General features: G+C 40.4%; 1 protein-coding gene across 2 annotated transcripts in view; it reads right to left on the minus strand.

The window, feature by feature from the left end:
- gng12a (guanine nucleotide binding protein (G protein), gamma 12a) overlaps positions 1-11,044 on the minus strand; it is a 28,995-nt gene extending 17,951 nt beyond the window's left edge. The window contains exon 1 of one of the 2 annotated variants that reach the window (XM_061043500.1): positions 10,870-11,044. The gene's annotated coding sequence lies outside the window, so the exon portion shown is untranslated. Of the gene's footprint in view, positions 1-10,697 lie in introns of both variants that reach the window. The other variant, XM_061043499.1, reaches the window with a different exon arrangement.
- Between the last annotated feature and the right edge of the window lie 301 nt (positions 11,045-11,345).

An 11,345-nucleotide genomic window follows, 5' to 3' on the forward strand; every position in this document is an offset into this window, starting at 1 on the left:
CACACACACAGAACAGAACAAATTGTTGTTCCCTATAAGTGAAACTGGATACTGCTGATGCCTAATTCTTCAAGTTATAGTTGTAAAAATGCAACAGTCATTGTGAGAAAGCTATTTTCCCAACCTAATTCAGTGTTTCCCCTAGGTTTACAGCTTTGGGGGGGGGGGGGGGGGGGGGGGGGGAGGTGCCGGCAGACGGACGCCGACACAAACACTTGAAGGAATCTTGTTGTTCATGTGTTACTTTTAATGACAGCTGTCCTGTTCTATCGGAAAGGTATCCTTAAATGACTTCTTTCTCTGATTTCCGACTCTATCCACTATCCTATCTCTACAATAAAGATACAAAAAGCCCAAAAATACATTAAAAAAAATATATATATATTAACTGGTCATGACTACATTCTCACAATGAACTCTTTAAGCATTTAGTGGGCCTCTGTTAGCAAGGCCAGGTTTTATGAACTTTTTATGATAGAGTTGAAGGTCTACTGAACAGGGAATAGGGACGGGGGGGTCAGGACAAAAGACTACAAGAAAAGAGTTAATAAGACTCAGTCCAGGACTGTAGGCATAAGACTTTGTTCTGTTTTTCAGAATCAAACAAATAGATAACAATTCTTGAGCGCTATCCTGAAGTAATCAAAGCAGGGTTTATTAGAAAAGATTTAAAGCTCCTACAAGGAATTTTTGTCTGGGCATGAAACAGACTGAAATGAATACTGACGTTTCTATATGAACTACAGAAGCAAACTCCTACCAGATCCTATCTGTTCACCGTGCTAGTTTACATCCGGGTAGTAGAGCGAGAAGAGAAGGCCCAATAACTTCTACAGTGAGTCTATGGCTACATCTAGGTGCGGCTGAGTAGCTTGACTTCATCCGTTGACCAGCGTTGAGTGTGAAGATATAAAAACTAACTTTAACAAGTTAGTGTAACTATCTAATAACTTAAACTTTTAATCATCCCTAGCCATAATCTTACATCATCTCTGCAGAATGAAATCCTGTACCAAATTTTTTGCTAATTTTACGGATAGATTTTGAGATATTTCTGAGTATAATCTGAACTTTTGATTACATGGTGTCACTTGATGAAAGTCAAATTACGAGGCTTCGTCCTCTGTGCTCAACCAACAACGGTGAAAAATATCACAGCATCCCATCCAACTATGTTCCAGATATTCCCAGACCTGAGTGGTGGACAAACTGAGTGCAAACTTTGGTAATTTCCCTTTTTAGTCTCAGAGAATGAGGTCAGAATGTCGTGAGTGCCAAAAATTCCCCCAATAAAAGAGGAAAGTACCGTGAAGTCACTAAAGATGTTGTATCATGCAGCATTCAATGTGGCATCACCAGTCACACAACTGAATGTCAGAAGTTTCTTTTCAAAACATCTGTAGATTTCCAGAGAGAGAGAGAGAGGATGACTGAGGGAATTGGAGATTAAATCAAAACCCTGCACTTTAAGAATTTTAAACTGTTTCACACTTCTGGTATATTTCTGAGGGAGTGCAAATCAAAAGTTATTAAATTAAAGGACATTAATCCACTGATTACGTTATGTACTTTTACACAGATGGCATAACATTTCAATTATCAAACTCAGTTTGAATAGACCAACAACCTATCTGTATAAAGGCATAAAAAGCCCAGAAAAAAAATAAAACATGAACAGAGAAGAACAGACTCTTAGACAGACACATTGACTTACACACAGCCAGATTGGCTTACAGAACCCCTCAACTACACACACATGCAAACGCACACACATTCACAAAGGGGTCTGAGTTACTATTAATCAGAAGCCACATGAATGGCTGCTCCTCCCTCCCACCATTGTGACTGAGTTCATCTAACAGTTTCAAAGACATGTCCGCTGGAGGAAGAGGCTCACCCTGTGGGTCACAGCGAGGCCACTTCCTCTGCAGCCCACCTCAAAACCTTCAGAAATTACGTCTGTCTGCCTCCTCCTCATCCTCCCTTCATCTCCGTTTACTTCCTCTCTTTTCATGCTCCATCCATTTCCCCGCTCCAGAGGTCACCAAGTCCACCCATCTCTTTTATATTGGCAGTGTTAGCCAAGTGTAAGGTTTTAACTTTTGGAAAGAAAGGAAAAGGGCCTCTTTATGTTTGCAAATATTAGACTTCTAAATTGCTCCTAACATCAGAATCGGTATTAGCCCTGATTTTTCAATCAGTGTGTCACTATTTTAGAGGTTAACACACAAAAACATGCTCTGCAATTCTGCAATATGCTTGGATTCTTCCAGACAAAAAGTCTACTGTGACTTTAACATACAGCAATGTGTGTAAGTAGAGATATAATCATATTTTGCAAATTGAGTATTTTTTAATGTCTGCAGACTCCGAGCCTGACGCTGTTCAACAAAATCAGATAACTGTCTTACCCCAATAAGGAGTCTGTGCAGGGGGAACATTGCCTGTTTGTTACAGTTCAGAGAGGTAATCTGCACAAGGAGCCACTGTATAAGAAGCACACCAGGACAAAATGTGAGGCCTTGTTCCACGTGCACCAGAAAAGAGTTAATGACTCTATAAATCATAGCCAAACAAAGCTTTAGAGCTCTTTAAACGTGAGTCCATTTGACAGAGCGTGAATGCAGCACCTGATTTCAAAAACTAAGGAGAGCAGAGACTCTAGACGATGGGACAGGCAGTGATTGTGAAAGTTTTGAACACCTGGTTCTGCTTGTTTTTGAACAGAGACGCGTAGTGTAGCGTAAGACAAAAACTTTGGGGCCCCAGGAGTTAAAAAAGGGGGTGCTGGGTGCTTCTTCTCAAACACCAACATGTGTGCGCACAGACACTTGTGGATTTAACTTCTATGCCACAGGTGTCGAATTTGTTTTGTCCTCACAAGACCTCAGCAAGGAAATACACACACACACACACACACACACACACACACACACACACACACACACACACACACACACACACTGGCCTTTGTTTGGGATGCCAGAAGTCTTCTCCATAGGCTCATCAAGGAAACTAAAGAAATGAAAATCCATCAAAGTGACACTGTTTCTCCAGCCTGCCTACACACACACACACACACACACACACACACACACACACACACACACACACACACACACACACACACACACACACACACACACACACACACACACACACACACACACACACACACACACACACACACACACACTAAGCTTTATGAATGATTCATTTGTAACTGAACTGAACGCTTTAAGATGGATATGCATGCTTCTGCTGCATCTTAAACTTTCCTCCAGTTGTTTAAAAAGCTGCTGATAGCCTTTTACTTCAAGTAAAATCCACTCCTATTCCCCCTTTACCTGTCTGACAGGAAGTCTCTTTACTGTATGCAGACTGGAGTCTTTTCCACCACTGAACAGGATGTGCCCATATTTGGGCGTCAGTCTTATGGAATCTCCTGTATGTCTAAGGCAGTAACATAAGTGAGGAGCGTTTGTGTCCTCACCAAAGGTGTGTCTTCCTGTGAGTGGGAGTACTTCAAAGCTCTTCACTCAATCAGACAGGACAGAAACTCAAAATTCCACCACTCACTAAAGTTTGAGAAACGAGGTGATCACATGTGCAAACACTTAAATCATATCAGGGTTTAACTTCTGCTAAATGGAGTGAATGCATGAATGGATGTTGACAGCCTACATGATGGGTTTAATTACAATTAAGAGGACATTATGAGGACAAAACAAAAAAAGTAAAAACACAACTCACTGTCTGCTAAAATGTGAGGGTATAATCCTTTTTTGATTTATTGGAGGAGAAAGTAGAGTGCATATTTCCACAAGACAAAACATTTCAGGTTTAAGCACTTTTAAGCACTGCACATGCAGTAACAAAAATGTAATATGATAGGTTCAATGGACATCATCTGCTATCTCTATTAAGCATCATAACAGAAAATATATTTTAAATGGACTGCCATGTCATAATCAGTTTTCATTGGCTTTAATGGTTCTCAAACATTTTTGTTTGGTTCTTTGGCTTTGCTCATGATCAGAAATGATGTGAACCATTGTTCCTTTATTTCTGTTCTGGAGTATTCTCCGATTGTATTTCTCACCTAGGTTATAAAAGTTTAAGTTCAGCGTTTAAGTAGGAGTATATCAGATGTAGGCTACTAATAGTGGATGGTACAGACAGAAGCTCACCCGTCGGTCCATGTGTGTTAATGTGTTAATACAACTACAGCTTGTGTTGGTTACTGTACACTTCCATTTTAAAATCCAGAGGGACTAGGGTTCCTCTAATGAGGTGAACACACACAACCTGAGCCGTCTGACAGGACATATAGCTGACTACCAACTCAGGTGGCAGTAAAGGACCTCTTTCACACACACATACACTCACATGTCACATCTCTCCTCTTACTGTATGTTTGCCTCTCCATTGCAGTGCCAAAGTGACACATGGTGCACGTGTGAAAAAGTGAGAGGAAGAAGAGAAAAAGTGATCATGATGGAAGAGGGACAAAAGTCAACACTTTCACGTCAATTAAAGTCCAAACATGAAACAAAACTAAAGACTCTAGTCAATAGTTCCCTTGTTAAAGAGGGAATACTGAGCCATTTTTAACCAGACAGTAACTATAGTTTAGCTGGATGCAGTCAGATTGTACCACCATGTGGCAGAAATTAGTTACTACAGATTATTTAACCACCTCAAGATTCAGAAGACTTTGTTTCAGAGCAGATTTTTATGATCGTCTCAAATGTTACCTAACCCTTCAGAGCATACAACTATTTATAAGACTTGTGAACCGTCCAAAGTTTTCACAGAGCAGCACTGTGTTTTCTTGTTGGACACTTTCTGGGGGTGATGACTCTTAATTGTGTAAATAAATTAAAAAACACACACACAGAGCTCTCAAAGCAGGAACCATAAAATGTGCTCCAAGGCCTGACATTCAGTGTGAGACACTATTCATTTGTGTTAACAGCTAGCTCCCAAACATCATCAGCTCCTGTGACATTACAATTAGAGGAGGAAGAAAGAGCACCAGAGATGTGCACAATCTTCTCTGTTGATCCATCCAAGGACATTCACAAGTTTGGTTTATGAAAGGTTTTCAATAACCCTCTGCTATGAGTTGGCAGCATGTTGATCCTAACCCGACCAAACACAACAACAAATAGGAAATATCCATTGTGCATGGAAAACATTTTGTCACTATGACCAAGAAAATCCCAGGTGTTCAAATGATTTGATACAAATAGAAAAATGTCTGTCACCTGTGCTTCAATGGAAACACCAAATGTGGAAACAAGCAGCAGGCTGTCATATTTAGAACATTTTCTATTTCAGATGTTTGTGAAACCAGACAATTTTAATTTGTCTTCTATTTAAACTTGACGGGGGATTCCTTCTCATTCTTTGATTATTGTCAGTATAAAAGAAACTTTTCTTCATGACCGAATCCAGATCAGGCCTTTGAAAAGAGTTTACTCAATGCCGACTTTTAAAAGATTCGGACTGATCCTTGTCGTCCCTCAAAGTAATTACCTCACAGATATTCAGTACATCCAAGAGGGCAGATTCAGTGCCCTGTTTTTCTTTGAGTTACAGGTGAATCATCCTTACATGAATCAATGAGCTGTTAGCTGTTAGGCTCAACAAAGAAACCTGACAGTTGGGGGCGCTGATGGCCTAGCCGTCAGGCCCCAAGTACAGAGTCTATAGTCCTCCAACAGACGCCCGGATTCAAGTTCCACCTGTGCAGCTCCTTTCCTGCATGTCATCACTCACTCCCTCTCCCTGGTTCACATACTCAATCCGCTGTTCTATCCTAATAAAGGCAAAGGAAATAAATCTTACAAAAAAGACAGTTTGGTTTTTAGGTTTCATTATGCAATTAGTACCCATAAAAAATATATACACACAGTATAATATCATTGAATTATGCCTTTTAAAAGTTTAGTTTGACTCTGCAGCTGTCAAATTAAATCCAAACAATAACAAAATCGTAAACCTCTTAAAGTAACTTTATGTAGACAAACTAAAGATAAGATACAAACAGCAGAACGCTAAATATTCAAACTCTTATTTAAAAGTGTGTTATCCTTCAAAGAGACACTTGGTGATTTCTGTGTTTGCTCCTAACATGCTATCAGAGCAATGTAAAGTAACTGTGAGTCACAACAAAGCATCCATATATAAAGACTATAAGAGAGTTATTGCTTAAAATGACCTTATTTTATCCTCTGAAGTCAGCGTACACAACCCCAACTTCAACAAAATGAGAAACAAACAACCCATGACACTTTGCAGCATATGAACTGAAAGGCCTTCACTCAGGCAGTATTTGATAATAAGGATACAGTTGTAAGTCAGTTCTAATGAATACAACAGAGACTGATCTGATGGGGCTTCTTCAGCTTGATGGTTGAGACAGATAGCAATTGAAGCTAATTAACAAAACTTTAAGAAACCATCATGAAGAAAACTTTTCTATCCATACGAGAATGAAATGAGGGCTTTAAGACAAGCTTTGTAGCTGCAATGAGGAAGTTATGGTAAATAAAGCATTCCTTGGATTCTCCTCCCACGTGGAGGTTTAGGTGCTCATGTTTGGGTGGAGACCTCTTTGTCCGCCAACAGTCATCTCCACTCACACTGACAAACATGAGTATTTTAGCCCTGCAGAATAAAAACGTTCAAAGTGTCAGAGCAGGGAGGGAAGAGTAAAATACTGTGTGAGCCATAGCAATGAATCAGACTTCAAAAATCCCCACACATTGAAGGGACTGATGCGAAATCAGGTCTGTTGCGCCACCTTTGTGACCTATCTGAGATGGTTCCTATGACAACACTTCCTGCTTGGCTTGACACACGTGTACATCTGAATCTGATGCTGTCTTGACCTGAATATGAGCACTGACAGCGCCTTACTTCCTGAAGCCTGCAGTGAAAATGAAACATCATCTTTCCCTGTGTACAGACACGTTTGAGTAACTTTAATGTCTGATTAATGTGGCATTAAGATAAAAAAAATAATGTGAAAATGTTTTTGCAATAGAAGCAGATAAGTGACTTTTGTCTATTTGGAGACAAAACAATCAGGATGTAGTTAAGTTTGGTATTTTGTGAAAGCAAGTGATTCTGCTGCCAAACCAACAGATGGGTGTGTCTGTGTATCCGCAGTGTCACCACAGCTCCTCTCCTCACATCTGCCCCCGCGTAGGGTGGAATTTAACAAACCACTGTAGGCTGGGCCATGTGACTACACACACACACACACAGACTCTCACACTCACGCACACACTACATTATCTATCAATAGGTCAATTATTTTCTCTGTTTGTTTGAATGTTTGTTTTGTCTATAAGAGGGCAGAACTAATAAAGTCATAGGATCATCAAGTCCTTATGATCGCTTCAGAGGTCTAGTTTTCATCTTTGACAAAAAATCTATTCATGAAAATTGTGATCAATTCATTTCCTGTCAATTTTTGCGAGATAGCACTGATTAGTTAAAAATGACCTCCTTCTACTTAAAAAAATAATAATAATGTATCATCTAATAATTACCATTATCATAGGATTACATCGTCAAACTGTTTGTTTTATCAAACCAAACATTTAAAACGTTTTTTTTGTTTTTTTTACAAATTCACAGTGATTAATCCAAATAATAGAGCCTGACCAACACGGTATTTTAGAGACCAATACAGATACAGCGGAAGGATACAACGAATGATTTTAGCTGAAATGAAAATGTCCCTCTTCCAGTACAGGATCAAACACGAAACACAAAGACAAAGGTTATCAGAGAGCTGCTCTCTTGAACACATGACTATTGATGAATATTTAACATCATGACAGGCGAATCAAGTGTGAACGACCATCTCACGCTGCTGCAAGAACGGTAAATAGTCGCACAAAAATTACTTCCTGCAATATTTGTACTTACAAAATGTCATATTGTCTTTTAGCAGAAAAAATGTACACCAATCCCAGTATGTCTGTGATAAGCCTACATCAGTGAATACAATTCTACAATTCACTTAGCAGACTCTTTTATCCAAAGCGACGTACATCAGAGAGTAAGTACACCACAAGCAAGGATCTAGAAAAGAGGGAACAATGTCAGTAAGAGCAAACGATCAGCTTTGAGTGTGATTGGACACACAGGTGCTGACAGGAAGTGACCAGAGGCAAAGCACAACATTGACGGCAGTTCCTGAGAGCTCTAATCAGTATAGAAACCATCTTATAAGTCATCGTTATCAAACAAAAACAATCGTGACAACCATCATCATCATCAATGATATCGAAACCATCATCATTAAGTTAGTAGGTATTCATGAAAGAGCTGGGTCTTTAGCTTTTTCTTAAAGGTGTAGAGGGACTCTGCAGATCAAATGGAGTTTGGAAGTTCATTCCACCACCGAGGGGCGACAGAAAGAGTCTAGTCAGAGACTTAGGACCCTGTTTAACAGATATATTAAAGTTGCTGGTACACTTTCTTTTAATGAACTGAGGTGATTAATTGGTCTATGACTCATTGCTTTAGCAGTGAACAGGTTGTGTTTTAATAAGTATGTGGTTGTATGTGGTTATATTATTACAGTAAGAGTCAGAAACAGAGAGAAGTGTGAGTGTAAGGAGGTAGAAACATACACTTGATGTACTTTAAGAGACATATATCTGAGTGGTGTTTTACATTTTAGAAAATATGTGAATCATTTGGTTTATAGATAGGAAGTAGTATGAATCCTTCCTCACACAGGCAGGTACAAGCACATCTACTCAGGCTTCAACAAACTGTCAAGAGCAGCAGGGGAATCCACAGACACTCATGGACACACAGAGCGCTATGAGGAAACAGATCCTGGCCTTCCTCGCTGCTTGTCAAGCAGTTGCCGAAAGAGCTGCAGATCGAGTCTGGCAGCATTCTGAGTCAGAGAAGATACACACCGCTTCCAGAGCAGCCTGTTATTTTTTCCCATAAGATATTACAGCATTGGTTATAGCTGCTTGTTCAACTTCCTATCCATGTGATCCCAATCGTCCATCCAATGCTCCACAGGTTAAACTCACATGGAGAAGGAGGAACGAGAGTCAAATCAATCCAACCTTAAATAACAAGCTGTGCTGGGAGTTCCCAAACCATATGCTTGTTTTTTAATCTAATCCTTTGCCTCGAGCCAGACATTGTTCCCATTCCACCCACAACCCCCTCCTCCTGTTACTAATCAATTTATATGCATCACACGTCACTTTCAATCCTGCCAGCTATCAAAGCCAATCTATTCCCACAACTCAAAATTCAGCCAATAGTTTTAAAAAGAGAATACCTTCCTGTTAGAGGTCACTTTTTTAGCTCCTCATTAAACACAGATCAGAATAATTTCAGAATTTGCAACAAGGATATGAAAAGTTCTTGTGGATGTACAGAGTTTTCCTAATACAGGGATTCTAGTGTTTGTTGCAGCCAAAGTTTTAGCCGTAAAACATCTATGTATTGACTGGCATACATGCCAACATCTGATGCTGGCAGAGGAGCTATACTGGTTTTAAAAATTGGTATTGGTATAAGTGTTGTCTAATTCTGATCCTGATACTAATAGCGATACCAATTTTGGTAGCTTTCTGATCTGATGTTGATGATGTTTCCCTTTGTGACATTATAATTGACCTGGAACCCCTGCTGGGAGAAGCATTGCATTGGTGTACTGACTGCCGTACTTGCCAATAAGATACCAAAATTCAAAGAGGTATCACCTGTCAATATGGAAACAGGTATCAAATCGATATCAGTGTCAGTATGGGGGGCCAATACTGGTACCAGTATCCTATCAAATCTCATCACAAGCACGCGTCTGTCGATTAAAGTATCCTGTTGAGTCCCAATCATCATTGGAAAAACACAGACACAAATTCTGACGCACTTCCTTTCAAATAATACTCAACGCATGTTATAGCAGACCTAACCTCTGTCATTGCCTGAAATGCAGGAAGTGTGTGATCCTCAGCTTTCAGTGAGTATGGTGCGACCCACTCATGTTGATGGGCCTTGAGAGGAGGCTTTGATGGCGGTGAACGGGGTACTAATGACTCTGCCTTATCAATGGTCGGTCTGTATTCTGTCCTCCTAATGGCCAGGGGAACATCAACAGCACTGTTGATGTTCCATGTAAACATCTTCCCTGTGTGGGGCCCTCCACTTCAACCATCTCACCCAGGTCATCATCTCATTGGTTCATGTTGGGCTGCACTGGCACTGTTGCAAGCGATTACCTGTTGCATAATGTGAAGGAAGTGGCCGGTTTACATTTCTGTGAAAGTGTTATTCAGCTCTGCAATCATAAGTTTTGCTTTCCAGAATAAGTCATTATGTGCAAACACAGTAGGTGGGGCCTGTGGGGAATAATCAGGGCAGAAGGCCCAGACAAGCACTTGTGCTGCTCAGCAAACCTTGAGCTCCAGCTATCACCTGTTGAACATTCATGAAGAAGTGACACCCATACTAATGTGCGAGGTCACTGGAGCCTCACTATAGGAAAAATGAAACAGGTTAAAATGTGCGGTGGTGTCACTTCAGTGTTGCATAAACGGATGGAGGCTGTGAGAGCAGATACACTCAATATGTCTGAGACCAAACTGTTGCTTCAGGTAGATGTCAGCTGTTAGTGTGACAGGTTATCGACACAGTCTTACCTGACCGGGGTAACGAACAGTCAGGTCTAGCCGTGTCTCCTTTCACTGAAGCCGAACTGTATCCGTCAACAGACTGGGAGGAGACCTTTCCCTCTGCTCTGTCGCTCACAGCGCAATGTCACAACTCCCCTAACGTGTTTAAACCATAAAAACAGATCTGCTTGGACCTCACCGAGACTTCCAAGCTGCCGAGTCGCACCGCTTTCACTTTCCGCTGACGGCTGGTGTTAATGTTTAATTTTCGTTTACTTTTTTTCCTTCCTTCCTCACTACGACCAGTCCCCCCTCTCTCCACTCCTTTTCCACCTCCACTTGCGCTCTTGTGCGAGTCGACGACAACAGCCGAGTGGAGCCGAGTGGGAGGCGGAACAACAGGCGGATACTCCCGAGCGTCAGGTATGCTACATTAAAAAATACAACATCCGGACGAGACTTTCATAATAATACTGCTGCTGAGCTCTTCAACTTTTTGGAAGTCGAGTGGATATGCTAATTCACTCTGCTAGTATTTTAAATCAACAAGAACATTTAAAACGTGAATGCATTTATAATAATTGTTATAATTTCCTTTTCAAAGCTGAAGAGTAGAATTATTTATTATTAAGTAGCCTATATTTTTTCCCCCATTTTAGTGTTATTGTATTGCTC

This window comes from Labrus mixtus, chromosome 8 (assembly GCF_963584025.1).
Source record: "Labrus mixtus chromosome 8, fLabMix1.1, whole genome shotgun sequence".
Taxonomy (NCBI): Eukaryota; Metazoa; Chordata; class Actinopteri; order Labriformes; family Labridae; genus Labrus; species Labrus mixtus.